At 38.7% G+C, this 16,019-nt stretch overlaps 1 long non-coding RNA gene across 1 annotated transcript; it reads right to left on the bottom strand.

Annotated features, from left to right (window-relative positions):
- Positions 1-1,478: 1,478 nt before the first annotated feature.
- Positions 1,479-15,989, bottom strand: LOC114615078. The gene is made up of 3 exons (XR_003710422.1): positions 15,882-15,989; positions 14,455-14,583; positions 1,479-1,694 (listed from the first exon to the last, which is right to left on the bottom strand). It is a non-coding gene; the product is annotated as an uncharacterized LOC114615078 (long non-coding RNA).
- Between the last annotated feature and the right edge of the window lie 30 nt (positions 15,990-16,019).

Below are 16,019 nucleotides of genomic sequence, written 5' to 3'. Positions count from 1 at the left end.
CATCACTGAGAAGGATGCATGATAGCACACAACTCTGCAGTTGCCCACTCTCATGGAAAGTCACCAAGGTCCTCATGTCAGGTGCCTCTGTCAAGTGCCTTCTCGGTTCCTTCTCAGTTCTACAGAAGACTTGCAAAATTCAGCCAGAGAATTAAAAATATGATTTGAGAGATTTGAGAGATGTATGACCACCCAAGAGAATGGAATCCTCACAGAAATAAAGTTGAGCAAAGAAAATTCAGTGCCTACCGTAGCTCTTCTTGTAAAATGATATAACTTCTCACAGCTCAGAGCAGTCAGGAATACATGCTGATTAAAATTAGTGAGACATGTAAATATCTCACTAGACATCTGATAGAAAAGAGCTATAATTTAAATGTTAAAAAAGAGGGTTAGACTATCATTAGTTCAGCAGTTCCTTCATTGGGGTAGCACAAAGACAAAGTAGAAACAATTCAGATAGCTTGTATTGCCATTGCACAAACAAAGTAAAATTTAAAAAAAAAACCTTGAGCTAAACATTACAAAGATACCAATGACACGATATACTTCACTCTCTAGAGACTGCAGCTTTTATTTATACCATGTCTATACAGACTTCCCTTAAGCTAAGGGCATGCATTTGTTTTATAGTAAATAATAAAGTATCCCCTTTGTACTATACCATGTCTTGTAACCCATTCTACTGCATTAAGATTCCAGTAATGCAGTGATTATCTTGATAATTCAGGACAAAATGAACAAAACCACATGACTTTGGAAATACCTTTGGAATGTAGCAGAAAGATTTCAGACAATTTCTTAGTTTTCTTTTGCTCTCTCGAGGAAGTATCCCATGTACCTTTAAGGAAAACTTTTCTGTATCACACACCAAAGAGGATATGTAAGTTTTTCTAAATGTAAATCTACAGGAAACTTTGCTAAAACTGTATTAATAATCAAAATGAGGATGGATGGCTTCACAGACTAGATACAGTCATGTATTTTCATGTTCCCCAGCATACAGACATGAATGCTGGCAACTAGCTTTGAGGAAACCAGAACTAATATGTATAGATAAGTAGGGATCATTTTGAGTTCATCTTATAGTTATTTCAAACACATCTGTTCAGTAGATTTGCTAACCCCTTTGGACTTGTACTGTCATGGCTATAAGCTCCAGGGCTGAAATGATTTCTCTGAAGTGGATACCAAATTACAGTGAATGAGTGAAATTGTTTATTTTTGAGAAACATAGCCACTTGATGAACTTAAGTTGGACTCATCAATGTGTAACTATATGCTGACAATGATAGTTTGCTTTATGCATGCTGAAGCAGCAAGGCTATTAAAGACCATCTTACGGAAACCTTGTATATTGGATAGAATGCCACACCCTGCATAGCTTGGTCCTGGAAACCTGACAGGGACAGCGGGGAGATGAAGAAAGATCAGAGATACCTGAAGCAAATCTGGGATTAAATAGACTGTGTGCTCAGTGGGGGAATGAAGAAAGAACAGACATACCTGCAGTAAAGCTGGGATCCAATGCATTGTGCGCTCTGATAGAGGCAAACCAACAGCAATCCAGAATCCATCATATTTATTTTATATATCTGGAACTGGGTTTATTGTATGAAGCTGAATGAAGAGGCAGGCTTAGCTAATCTAAGTAGGAGGTCTCTGTAGAAGATCAGTCTCAGGTTACCGTCATCCTGGAGGAGAAACTTAGGCTTGGTAATTATTCCATACATTGATCAATTGTTCATAAATTATACTAGGGCTAGAGGAAGACGTCTCCATTCTCGTGCCTCTGAGGCACTGGGGTCCTTGATATGGCTGTGCTTATGTCAATAATATGCAGGACTTCATCTGCTCCCCTAAAGAGAGGGTCTTGCTATGTGTAGCTCAGGCTGGCCTCAAAGTTTCCATCCCTCTTGACTCTTAGATCCTGAGTGGTGGTTATATCATTCATGGTCATCATCTTCTTATGATTTTCACCATCATCCTATCAAGCTTTAACTTCATATATTCGACATTAAACACTTTATGTATCTATTGCATTTAGTGTTTTAGGCTATACAAACTCAACACACTATTAATAAGAACAAAATCATAATAAAATTGTTTTACAGCAGCCACATGAAACTTGCTAAATAAATAGGTAATAGTTATAGAAGTCTTCGAGTGACCAGGTTTTCCTCTACACAGGGCCTCCTCACACATGCCTTTGAGGGGCTTGTGAAACATTATGATTTCTTCTCAAGTTGGAAGAAAACAATAGTTACAATCTAGCTTGAATTCACAGTTATACCAACAACACCATCAAATACAAGACTATGTGATTTTGTAAAGACAGAGCCCAGGACATCTGCTGTGGCCCTGGGTCCTTCTGCAGTACAGTAAGAACAAAATGCAGAGTGAGCAACACTGGAGCTATTTACTGGGTTCACTGAAACCTATAGAGCTCAGTGTGTGCCCCAGCAGTTATGAAAGAAAGCTCAACCTGCCTTCCAAAAGGAATACACTGGAGTAGATAAGAACAGTCACAAAAACAAACAAACAAACAAACAAACAAACGGAAGCTTCAAGTAACCCATTCTCTCTATGTTCATTGGGGGAACAGGATTCACAGGGTTTTATTGTGTTCCACATATAAGACAGGTATCATGATCTGTGAATAGGGCCTTAGCAGAAGGGAGAGTGAGGGTCTTTGCTAAGCAAACACAGAAGGAGGGCATGAACAAATGAGGTGAGGCAGAGGCAACACAGTGAAGTCTAGGAGTCTGAAGATGAGACAACCTCCCAGTCAGGTCCCAGCAATGTGGACTTACTTGGAGAATCTGTGGTCCCTTAACCATACTCTGTCAGAGAGATGTTAGCAAGGGAGAGAAGATCAAAGGGCAGCAGAAGGCAGTCCTGCCATCCCCAGCGGGAGACCCTGCTTTCACAGGACTTTTATATTTTAACCTGGCTTGCAAAGCTGTTTGTTATACATTGTAGTTATGAATATCAGAATCTAGATAATGTATGACGTTGCCATACATTTCTCTTCAACAGAGAAACCCATAGGTTTACTATGATTCACTCTTCTTTTAGGGGCCTGGAGGAGGTTTGTTTTCCCCGCTAATAAATATTAAAGGAACTGATCCTCCATCCTGCACTCCAGAGAAGGATATTTGTCTATTATTGTCAAGTCATCAAAAATACCCTGAAACAGTTAACTTTATTGATGCTCAGCATACACAGACAGTCTCTCTTGGACAGTCAGAGCTTTGCCCAAGGGAATAACCATTCCTACCATAATCAGGCAGATGTGACGTCCTACTTCTTCATACTAAATCTTAAGTGTGAAAATGACTTCAGGGAGTGTAAAGAGTCACTGATAACAGGACACACTGTCGATGAAAGAAGCCTGGCCATTGAGGATGCTGCTATTGTGATGCAGGAACAGAGATGAGGTCCATGAAGGCATCCTTTCATCAAATTGAAAACATCTCTTAATTTCGCAAATTTGGCTTACTCACATATCTTGTACCTTCAACATTTTCATGCAGATAGATTTTCACTCTTTCCTTCATAAGGGAAGCAAATATGATTCTGTCTCAGATACACAACCTGTGTGGAATGGTCATAGGCCCTGTAGACATGTGTTTCTGTATCATAAGAAGCCTCCTAGACACAGAGCTCATGTAGATCTGGATGCCTTCTCGACATTGCTATGAACAGTTCTCTTACAGGCTGTGGGACAGCTTGGTGTGTTCGTAGGGGCTGAACTGTTGGAGGTCAACAATGGATGTATCAAATGCTGCTCCTCTGTGAGCACACATTGTCAACTGGAAGAACTGGAGCTGAGAGCTCCTAGATCCTGCACTGCCTACGATGACAGCTTCCTGTACAGGGACTAGAAACATGCAGGGAAAATAAGCCACTTGCCTTCTGGACTAATCAGTCATTCCATGACACACACAAGACATGTTTGATTTTAATAATTTCTGCATATATAAAATATTCAAAGCAAATATGAATACTTTGAAAACTGAGGTGAGTAGATATTTGTCAATATTTCCCCAAGAATAAAGTTACACAATACCCCAATCAGTACCAATTCGATGTCTCAATATCATATGATCAAAGTGTGTGGTATCTTCAGCAATAGTACCTTAAGTTCTGGAGGACGGTCAAGAGCAATGGCAATTTGCTGTATTGTTTTGGAGGCTCTCCAGGATGCCACTGACCAGCAACTTGTGGTATCCTACATGTGGCACTGGAATTTTTAATTAGATAGCCTATGGCTTCAGGAGAAAACGTTATCCTTTTTGTACAGTAACTCCAGTTGAACTTTATATGGATATAAAAAGTCTGTATATAAAGCTTATAAAATACTGGGTCTCCATATGGCTTTTTCAAACAATCCTTCGTGTTTCTTATCCCTTCTCTGACCCACTTTCCATCCTCTGCAGTTGAGCCTCATCCCCATTATTGCTCCTTTCCCTTTTATGGTTCCTTCTTTAAGATTTTTTTCCCACTCCCTCCTACCTAACATTAATGATTCTTCTCCAATTTCACGGATTCTACATGTACTCTACGTTGAACACATACATCTAAAGATTTGATGCTAAGTTTCATATATGAGCAATCAAGTGAGAATTTTGGTATTTGGATATATACCCAAAAGTGGTATAGTTGTGTCTTGAAGTAGATGGATTTGAAGCTTTCTGAGAAACCACCATATAGATGCCATGATGGCTATATGAGTTTGCACTCCCACCATCTATGGAGGACCGTTCCCCTTCTTCCACAGCCTCGCCAGCATAAAGTGTCACTTGTATTTTGATCTTAGCCATTCTGGAAGGTGTAAGATGGAATCTAAAAATCATTTTGATTTGCATTTTTCTGATGGCTAAGAATGTTGACCATTTTTAAAAATAGTTTCTTAGCTATTTGTGTCTCCTTTATTGAGAATTCTGTTTAAGTCTGTATTTCATTTTTAAATTTGATTTTTTTATCTAGTTTCTTGAGTTCTTTATATATTTTGAATATAAAGCCCTTTATTAGATGTGCAGTTTGTAAAACTCCGTTCTATAGGGTGCCATTTTGTGCTATTTACAGTGTCCTTTACCTTACAGAAACTTTTCAGTTTCATAAGGTCCCATTTATTAAGTTTTGTTCTTAGAGTCTGTGCTATTAGTATTCTGTTCAGAAAGTGATCTCTTGTACCTATGCGTTCAAGGTAATCTCCTACTTTCTACTGTTTCAGGTTCAGTGTATCTGGTTTTATGCTGAGGTCTTTGATCCACTTGGACTTGTCTTTTGTGCAGAGTAACGAATCTTTTCTTCTACATGCAGACATCCAGTTAGTCCAGCACCATTTGTTGAAAATGGCGTCATTTTTTTCTCTCAGTGTATATTTCTGGCCTATTTATAAAAAAAAAAAATCAGGTGTCCATATATATGCAAATTTATGTCTGGGTCTTGAAGTTGATAAACATATCTGTTTTCATGCCAATAACATGTATCTTTTATTACTTTAGCTCTGTAGTATAACGAATCAAGGATAGTAGTGCCTCTAGCAGTTCCTTTATTGATCTGGATCAGTTTAGTAAACTTGGGTTTTTTTTTCCATATGAACTTGAGAATTGTCCTTTTAAAGTCTATAAAGAATTGTGCTGGAATTTTGATGGGTATTGTGTTGAATCTATAGGAAATTTCATAAAGTACAGAGAAGAAAGTATATTTTTTTATGTTCAAAAAATGCTCCATAAATAGCTTTTAGGTCCATTTGGTTTATAATGTCTATTACCATTGCATTCCTCTGTTTAGTTTTTGGCTAGAAGATCTGTCTATTGATGAGGTATTGAAGTATCCAACCATCAGTATGTAAGTTGTTGATATGTGGTTTAAGCTGTAGTAGTGTTTTGTTGTTTCTTTTTGTTTGGATTGGTTTTGTTTTTCAAATTTGGGCACCCTTCTGTTTGTGGCATAGATGTTACAAAGTAAAATGTCATCTTAGTCGACTTTTTCTTTTGATGAGTATGTAGTGTCCTTCCCTATCTCTGATAACTAGTTTTGGCTTGAACGTCTATTTTATTAGGTATTAAAATGGCTACACAAGTTTGTTAGTTAGTTACTTTGCTTAGAATATCTTTTTCAAACATTTTATCCTGAGCTAATGTCTATCCTTGATGTTAAAGCATGTTTCTTGGATGCAACAGGATGGATCCTAATTTCAAATCCACTCTGTTAGTTGGTGTCTTTTTATTAAGAAATTAAAACCTTGATATTGAGAGATATCAATAACCAATGATTACTGATTTTATTTTGGGGGGTTGGTGTCATTGGGGTGAGTGTGTGTGTGTGTGTGTGTGTGTGTGTGTGTGTGTGGTCGTCTTTTCATAGATTTCCTGGAGGTTTTGAGTCGGGAGGTTTTGTTTTATTTTTGTTGTTGTTTTAACTTTTTATTTTTACTGATATATCAATTTCTTCTGTTATATCTTCAATCTCTAAGATTCTCTCTTCCATATTCTGACAGTGAGGCTTGAAGCTGTAACTCCTGTTAAAATTCCTAAATCTTTAATCTTTAATCTCTAGGATTCCTTCAGTTTGTTTTCTTTATTGGTTCTGTTTTCATTTGCTGGTCTTGAATAGCATGTATGTATGTATGTATGTATGTATGTATGTATGTATGTATGTATGTAAATTATCTATGTTTTCCTGAATTTCTTTAAAGGACTAATTCATTTCTTCCTTAAGAATTTCTGCTATCTTCATATAGATGATTTTAAGGTATTTTTCTTGAGCTTCATCTATGTTATTTAGGGCCTGCTCTGGTAAGATCGCTTGGCTCTGGTGGAGGCATTGCCCTATCATTTTTGTTTGTTTTGTTTTGTTTCTATGCTGGCATCTATGCATCTGGGGTTGGTATGATTATATGGTTAGGTGCTGATTTCAGAATTTGTCCTTGTTGGATGGATATTTTGATTCTTGGTTTCTGTTTCCTCTCTGAATTTTTGAAGAGTGTAACGTCTGTATGTTAACAGTCTACTTTCCTGGCCTGTGCAGCTACAATGCTCATAAGGAATGCCTGGTGGTGTTGGAGGCTGGGATACGGGTATGAGTTGTGGGAAGCAAGGTTGGAGGAGGTCTTCATGATCCCTTGGGGATGGAGTCAGAGCGAAAGGAAGACTGTAGCACATGAGACTTGGGGATTGAGTCTGGGGAAACACAGCAAATCCTGAGAATAAGTAACCTATAGTGATTTTGATGATACTCATTGGTCTTGATTTGGGGAGACTCTTTCAAATGCCCCCACCCTCATCTCTCTCTTTCTCTTCCTCTTTTTTCTCTTGTATCACAAGAATACATTCTTTTTTCCTTTCTTCCCTTCATCTCTCTTTTTACTAATTTGAAGGGTTTATTATTTTAACCTATCCTTTATTTCTGGCAAGTAACCTATGTAATTGTAGCCTTCCTCTGCATATTATTTGCCAAGCAGGTATAAAAATGCATTGCAGTATAATTTAGTAAAAACCCAATTTTAGGTATTAAATTTCTGCTTCTGTCTGGGTGAGCATATTTAGCACTGACCCTGCCCTTTCACAGAGCTCAGGGACTGAGGCAGGCAAGAGCACATGCACAGGGTGACACAGAAGTCAATGTTCTAGTGTCTCAGATTTGAAACTTTCAGTGCTCTAGAGGTGGTGAGGCCAAGGAGAGCACAGCTGATAAACTAGGCTGACTAAATTTCATGCATTTATTCAGAGCCCCAGACTGTTTATTAACTCTGAGGGTTAAGAAGGTTAACAGGAGTACAGTTTTCATGAGTTCAAGAAGTATACACCCACCAGGACAAGCCACACTTCTCAAAACCACATTTTACCCATAGAGGCATATAAACATTTGACTGAATCCATGACACTTGGGAGGAGCACAAAAACACATTCAAAGAACAGTTCTGTGTTTTGAAGACACCGAGGTCATAAGACTCGTGTGTTGCTTCCTTGGAGTGTTCTCACACGCGCTCAGAATTCTCCTCACATGATTCCATTCTTGGCCGGTGTTCCAACTGAAACAATTGCCAATTATTTTTTACTTAAAAGTTGAAGGGAAAAAAATTTGTGATCTCAAGAGAAAGCAGAGTATTTCAGGTGTGGGTTTAGCCTGGGGAAAAGCAACTAAGTAGGTTTGTAAGAATTGCTAAGCAAGGTTTGTTTTTCATAGGTGCCAATGCTATTTGTAATGTTAAAAAATAAGCTCTAAAGACTCTATAGATAATGCGACACAATAGATACATGTAGCACTACTTCTATTACGTTTATTAATTATATGGTAGAACCTAGATACTCTTTTTTATCCTTATCATCCATAAGATTTTTTCATATGCATTTCCCCCTAAAACAAAGAATAAAATGACTGAAAGAAAAATTATGTTTTATAAAAATGTCTACCTAATTTCTACTTATATTCAATAGTGATTTATTTGTAATTGTGTGTGTGTGTGTGTGTATGTGTGTGTGTGTACATGGTGTTGCATACATGTTACAGTACATATGTGGAGGAAAGAGGACAACCTCATTTGTCACTCTTATGCTTGTGGCAGAATCTCATGCTCACAGCTGAGTGTGCCAGGCTGTCCCTGGAGCAGCACATCTCCCTGTAGGAGTACTGAGGTAACAGTTGCACACAAGTATCTGGCTTTACACAGAATCCCAGGATCCCAACACAGGCCCCCATGCTTGCACAGTAAGTGCTTTATCCACTGAGCCTTAACCTCAGCTCCAGAGACATTAAGAAAAAAAACTTTTACATTATATAATCTCTAGAAATATATGTGTCTGGAATTTCTGCCAAGACTTTTTAGTGTGTTTAGTGCTGATGCTTGCAAGTGTTCTATCACTGAGTATTTTTCTATCTCCAAGAAGAACTTTTAAAATGAACCAATATTACCTTCAAGAGAAATTCCTAGATCAACTGACAGAAAGGAGTTTGAGACTCAAAGAAGAGAAAATTGGAAAAATAAAGAAAAGAGAATTTTGAAAAGAAGGAAGTATGAGACAATTGTGTGCTTTTTGTTTATTTTTAAGGGCACATGTTGTGAATATCAGTTGTCACATAAAGTTCTGGGGTGGTCGGTCTGTTAGTCAATACCCATATTGACATGTTTCCTACCAGATACCTGAGCTATGTGTTTTATGTTTATTATTACTCTCTTCTTGCAGAGTGGTGGGATTCTAAAAATATTATATTTCATGGAGAAGAAAGTTGAGCAAAGATGGGATGGCTCACCATGTCACACAACCATCATGTTCTTTCATATGCAGACTCATTTTTCATTACAGTAAGTGCATGCACATGTGGATGTGAGTGGGACTGCATGACACTATAGGGCCATACTAGATGGGAAATGAAGCTTCTGAGGATGGGCAAAGAGGAAATATGTGGCTTGGAAACATAAAGGGTGTCACTGGAGATAGAAGGGTATGAGAGTGACAGGAAGACAAGAGACAAGAGGGGGAGGGCAAGACCAGCAACAGCAAATTATGCATGAAAATTCCATAAAGAGACCCTGTGCATGCTACTTAACCAATAAAAATGACAGCCTCTTGCTCTCTCCCAACCCAAGAAGAACTGGAGGAGTCGGGATGCAATGAACTCAGTCAAACTGAGACTGACCTTGTATTACACTGTCCCTTCTGCTGACCTCTTCCCTGGGGAAGAACCAGAGCTAACTGGGCTGCCTCAATCTTGTTCAAATCCTAGAGGGGATGTGGCAGGAACTCAGAGCTGTTTGTACTCCAAGAGTGTTTGGAACACCAAAATGACGAGCGTTTACGAAACCAGCTAATGGTAAGAGGCAGAAATGGGCTGTCAGTCTCTGAGACTGGGAGGGGTTTTCTGTGTTTTGCAGTGCTCATACAATAGTAATTCTAAGAGAATATGCTGTCCTTCCTCCCTGCCTCCCAAGACCTTTTGTTTATATTCCAGCAAGAAACACATTTTTACCAACAGCTTGTGATGTATTCAATAGAAACTGCACAGTATCCTTTTCTTAGAAAGCTGTGGGGAAGGAAGAAAATACTGACTCCGCTGTTTACTTTCCATAAAACCTTAGCTAAGGCTTTAACTTTTTGAGTTTAACTTTTCTTGCATGTGCCATGGGATGACAGTAGCACGTGCTTTAAGGCAGAGAACAGAGCTAAGTGAGAGAGTGGTGGCCTGTGGGGTGGAGGCCTGTGGAGCACTTGCCTGCTGCCTGCTACCTACTTAACATACTGTTACACTGTTACTATAATTTCAGTTGTTACTGTGATGCCCTGGGGTCAATGGCAAATAGTTCAATAATAGCTTGGTGTTCTAGTTTGCATTCACTGAAGCTGCAAATTTTACACAATTCTCTTTGATTTAAAATTCATAAATAGTCATTTTATGATATGAGTTCTTAATATATATATTAATATATATTAATGCTCATTAAGTGACTTTTATAATTCTATGTATATAGTCACCAAACACTAGTGAACCCAATTTTATGAAAAAAAATAACTGTACATAAGCCATAGCTTAACCCCAACACAATAATGGAGGGAGAGCTTAATATTTGCCTTTTATCAACAGACAGATCATGCCAACAAAACACAAACAGAGAAACATCTCGGTCAAATAAAATCACAAATCAAATGAATATATTAAATAGCTACAGAGTGTTCCATCCAAACACTGCAGAATACATATTCTTTTCATAATTCCATGAAACTTTCTCTAAAAGAGATGATATAGAATATAAAACAGGGCAAATTAAAATCATTTGGTGCATTCTATGTGACCACAATGAAATAAAATAAGAACTAGACATCAGGAAAAACTACAGAACACATACAAATCCACAGAAACTGTACATCACACTACTGAATAATTAAGGCTTATCAACGAGATCACAAAGGAAATTTCAACCTTTCTAAAGCAAAATGAAAATGAAAAGACAATCTACCCAACCCCATGGCAGGATAAAAACTTTCCTAAGATAAAACTTTATAGGTACAACCACTTACACTATAATATCAGAGGGTCAACGAGATGGCTACCTGTTCATACAAAGGACCAGGGCTCGGTTCCTAGCACCCTGGTTGGGTTGGGTAGTTCACATCTGTTTGTAACTGCAATTCCAGGTGATTCCATTCTTCTGATTTCCAAGGGTGTTAGCACACAGGTGGTGCACATACACACACACACACACACACACTGAAATACACATAAAATGAACATTTTGGTTTGGAAAAATTGCTGAATGGTTACCAGCACTACATGCTCTTCCAGAGGACCAGGTTCAAGTCTCAACACCCAGCCAGATAGTGGTGGTACCTGCCTTTAATCCCAGCATTTGGAAGGCAGAGGCAGGCAGATCTCTGAGTTTTGGGCCAGCCAGGACTACAGTGTGAATTTCAGGAAAGCTAGGAATACACAGAGAAACCCTGTCTCAAAAAACAAACAAAAATAAAAATCAAGTCCTAGCATCCATATGGCAGCTCACAACTGTCCTTAACTCCAGTTCTATGAAATCTAATACCCTCTTCTGGTCTCTGCTGGCACTGAACACACATGATATACAGATCCAAAATTAGTAGAAGAAAAGAAATAATTAACATCAGAGAATAAATTAATAAGGTTAAAATGGATAAAAATACAAAGAATGAATGAAAACACAAACTTCTATAAAAAAGATAGATGGTTTGGCGAACCTTAGGCAAATATACCTGAAGAGAGAGAGAAAACCTAGACGAACCATATTATCAATGAAAGGAAGACATTATAATAGATTCTAATGAAATTCAGAAAACTATTAAGACATATCTTGAAAACTTATATCCTACTACAATGGAAAATCTGAAGAAAAGAATGAATGAGTTTTTAAATATATATGACCAACGAGAATAAATAAAAAAAGAGATAGAAATGTAAACACATCTAGAACAAGCAATGTGAAGCAGTGATTCATAACATAAACATGGATATGGAAATGTACCTGTCATATGTTGCCATGGAGTTCTTTGGCTAAATATCCAGGACTAGGGGTGGCTGGGTTATGTGGTTGATCCATATGTAGTTCTTTGAAGAACCTTCAAACTGATTTCCACAGTAGCTGGACTTCTATATTCACAGAAGGCATGAAAGTTCCCTTTGTTCTGTGTGCTTCTCAGCTTTTGTTGTTTGTTTTTTAAATGACAGTCATTCTAAGTGGTATGAGACCTCAATATAGGTTAGTTTTCACTTCTCTGATGACTAGTGAGGTTGAACATTTTTCATGCATGTAATATGGCCTTCGGACTTCATTCTTTAAGAATTGTCCATTAATTTGATTAGCTATTTACTGATTGGGCTGTTATTTGTTATTTAGTTGACTTATATAATTTGTCAAGTTATTGGTATAGCCTAGATATCATTTTTTGTCAACAAAGAGTATTTCTGTAAAGGGTGACATTGAAATTTTGATGGAGATTGCTTCATCTCACTATCGCATTCAATAAATACTGACTTTAGAATTTTAAGCTTTGAGTATTTTCTAGTAGAGTGCAAGCTTTCCAGAGGTGGGAGTCTCAGCAAGTAGGGGCAGATTAGAACTCAGCCATGTTAATATACTTCAAGCTCTCAGCCTTTACTTACTGAATGAGAAAGCTAAGGCTGCTATGCCTTGTGGCCATTTACTCCTTTGGAGATGAGTTCTCTTCCTAAAGGCTGCTGGGAATAAACTCTGGTCTTTATTGTCTAAACATCACCCTCCACTCCCCTCTCCATCCTTGGACATAAAAATTAAAATATCTCCTAACACTATCAATAAAGTAAAGAAAGACTTAAGTCTCCCTCTATTGAGAATAGGCTTCTCTGAAATAAGGTAGATAAATTGCCTTGCTGGGCCAAATGAACTATTTAAAGTTATGAATCCCTCTCCTTAAGTTAAAGAGATCTGGAAACTACCTGAGTTCCATAGTCAATATAGAGCACTGAAATAGATGCTTCATCAAAGTTAGCCAGGTAATTGAGCCCTAGCAGTATGTGTCTTATAATAAGATGGAACTAGTTTTTATTCTCTTGGGCCAAAAGAAAACGGATAATCTTAAGTTACCGGAAAGAAAATATGGCAGTGTTGATGTCATCTGTCTCTCTATTCCCAACCTAGTTTGTAGGGAACCCAGTGTTATTCCCACGTGTGAATAGAGAGGTTCTAACTCCAAAGTCTACAAAATATTAGCATTGCAAATGCAATATGCAACACACATTTTTTTGTTTATTTTGGTGATGCAGCTGTTGGAAACGTATACATCTGTGGAATGTGAAAAGAAACCTTTGACAATGTGCCATTGTTGTCTAAGCTATTACACCCTCGTCTGGCAGTTTCACATGATGTTTGGAGAACTGGAAAAATATGTTATCATATTAGAAGTGTTGCGTGTGAAGAGAGATCTGAGAGAATAGATACACTTTTCATACTTCATTAGTGCCAAGGTCTCAGTCCAAATGATCTTCAAATGGGCAACAAGTGCATAAATCCTTCCCTATCTAGAGCTTCAAATATAGAGACAAACTTCTGCAAGTTACCTATGGTTAGGTATGCTATCCATACAGGAGAGCAAGCTGGGATATAGCTTAAATGAAATACAGGAAACAGTGCAACCCAGGAGCAGAAATGAAACTCAATTGACAGTATTCTGACAATTATCATCACTAAATTTAAGCATGAGACAGTAGACCCAGCAAGCTCATTGACAATTATGCAAAGAGCAAGGATGACATTCTAAAATGCAGAGACAATGAGATCAAACCGACCTAAAGCAGAATCTTTCTTTCTCTACACTGTACGAAATCTGTTTCTTCAGCTAAGGTTGATTGTGGTAACAATAACAACAAAAACCTTAATATCTCAATTTAGAGTTCCCAAAGCATTTCTCATTCAGCTTCATATTTACCCTGGCTCAGCTGCAGGTCTGATCTATACCAGCCTTCTGTGTGAACCCAGGCTGTCAATGATGCCTCTATATAAGTCTGCCCTGCCCTGCTTTTGGTAGTTCGAGGGATCAAACCAGGCCTTGAGTATGCCAGACACGTGTTCTACCACTAGACTGTAGCCACAGTCTCTGCGAAGAAATTATACTCATCATCATTTAGTGTTAGGAAATAAGACAGAGGGTAGATAATATAAAGTTTCCTAAACTTGTTCTCAGAATGTATCCTCAGAAATACATGCATTGCCTCTGGACCAAAAGGAAGGTGCACTATAAAGAGTGGATGGCCAGCACTACAGTCTGGGCCTTTATATGTTCACAGCTGCTTGTGGAAAGATGTAATTATCGAGCAAGTTTAAAGTATGATGTACTATCCTACCGAGGCTACAAAATATGCTAGAATCCTCATAGCAAGAAGCTACAGTGAAGACTCGGTATTATGTGTTCTGTTTTATAGATGAAAAGAAACAGGCTCACCTACCTGTTCATAAACACGCAACTGAGGATACTGGGTACTAAGTATTTGATTGTGCTCCCTCCTCCCATGCACTTTGTAGTTCCATAATGGCTTCTTTTAAACACAGTTGCTTCTCACTGTTTTAGATCCTGTCTGCATGAAGGAAGAGCAGTAGGAATAAGGGACAGCTGCAGATGGTGCAACTATCTTGTTGGGGTTCCCACTCTTGAGATTTCTAGATTCTCTTTAATAAAATCCATTGACGCGGAAGGGTCTGTTCTAAACGCCCCCTTTCTTGGCTAGTTTTGTCTCTTCTTACAGATTAGAAACCATTCCTTTCTATATTTACCCACTCCTAAATATTAAACACACCCCTACTTCTACACACACCAAGCCTTTTTGGCAAATCTCTGTAGTAAACAGATGGACTCTCCGTGTTGCTGGGAGACCACTTCGTATGTAGAATCCAGTCCAAAGGGAGGAGAAGGAAGGGCAGCATAGTGTGGCGGGTATGAGCATCTCTCGTCCCCTCCCCTCTTCTCCTTCCTCTATGCTTTTTGTGACTCCCCTTTTAATTCAGTTCTGGCTCATTGCCTGCTAGCTGAACAACACTGAGCAGGTCACTTCCTCTCAGTAAGCTCCAGCTTCCTCATCTCAAGACTGAGAATAATAATGTTATTAACCCGTGGGTGTTTTGTGAATATTTAACGAAATAATGTCGGTCAAGCTCTTAGCAAGGTGTTTCCTTGGTTGACAAAACTAAGTTGCTGCTGTTTATTACAGTCGGCAAAGTTGACCCATTAAGGGGTGAGGGTAAACTACTTCTCATTAAATTCTAAGAGAGTTCGACTCAAGTTGAAGTGGAAACGGCTTGTTACCTATCATTATTCGGAGAAGGTTCATTTACGGGAGTAGTATGTAGCTAAAAGAGACAATGTGGGCTTGAATTTTCCATTCCGTTCAACCAGTTTAGTCCTTGATGTTTTCTAGGGACTTCACAATAGCCATGAAGATTACCTACCTGCCTCCTGCCTCGTACCTGGCTGGATTAAGATGAACTGATTCCAGTCCAGCCACTCTATGCTGATATCGTCCTTCCCCCAGCACACACACACAAACACACACACAAACACACACAAACACACACACACACACACACACACACAAACACACACACACACCTCTTCTCCTTCCTTCTCCAGCCCCCTCTCCCACTACCCTTGCTGCTCCGCATACTATAGTCCAGTTTCTTCCCCAGTTCCTACTTCCTGGAAGGGGACGTAGCAGTATATTGTCTGGGGCTGTACCCCAGAATCTGAAATTGTCTAGTCATAAGAAACCTTTCCATGCAGGCTTTGGATAATGACTGGAGTGATCGATGGTGTCTTTGTCAAAAAGAAGTCGCCAGAGTGAATGTGTCCCTCCCCAGACATTGGGTGCTCTTTTCTTACCGGAAACCCCTTCTCCTCTTGCAGCCTGCAGCCTTCTTGATGAGGACATTAGTCCACTGTTGCCAACCATCAGCTCCAAAGTTTCCCCGGAGCCTAGAGAAGCTTGCGCGCCCGCGCGCAGGGTCTGGACCAATGTGC

This window comes from Grammomys surdaster, unplaced genomic scaffold (genome assembly GCF_004785775.1).
Source record: "Grammomys surdaster isolate TR1022 unplaced genomic scaffold, NIH_TR_1.0 126546, whole genome shotgun sequence".
NCBI lineage: Eukaryota > Metazoa > Chordata > Mammalia > Rodentia > Muridae > Grammomys > Grammomys surdaster.
Note: the sequence above shows the minus strand (reverse complement) of the source record. Positions and strands in the feature narration are given on the sequence as shown.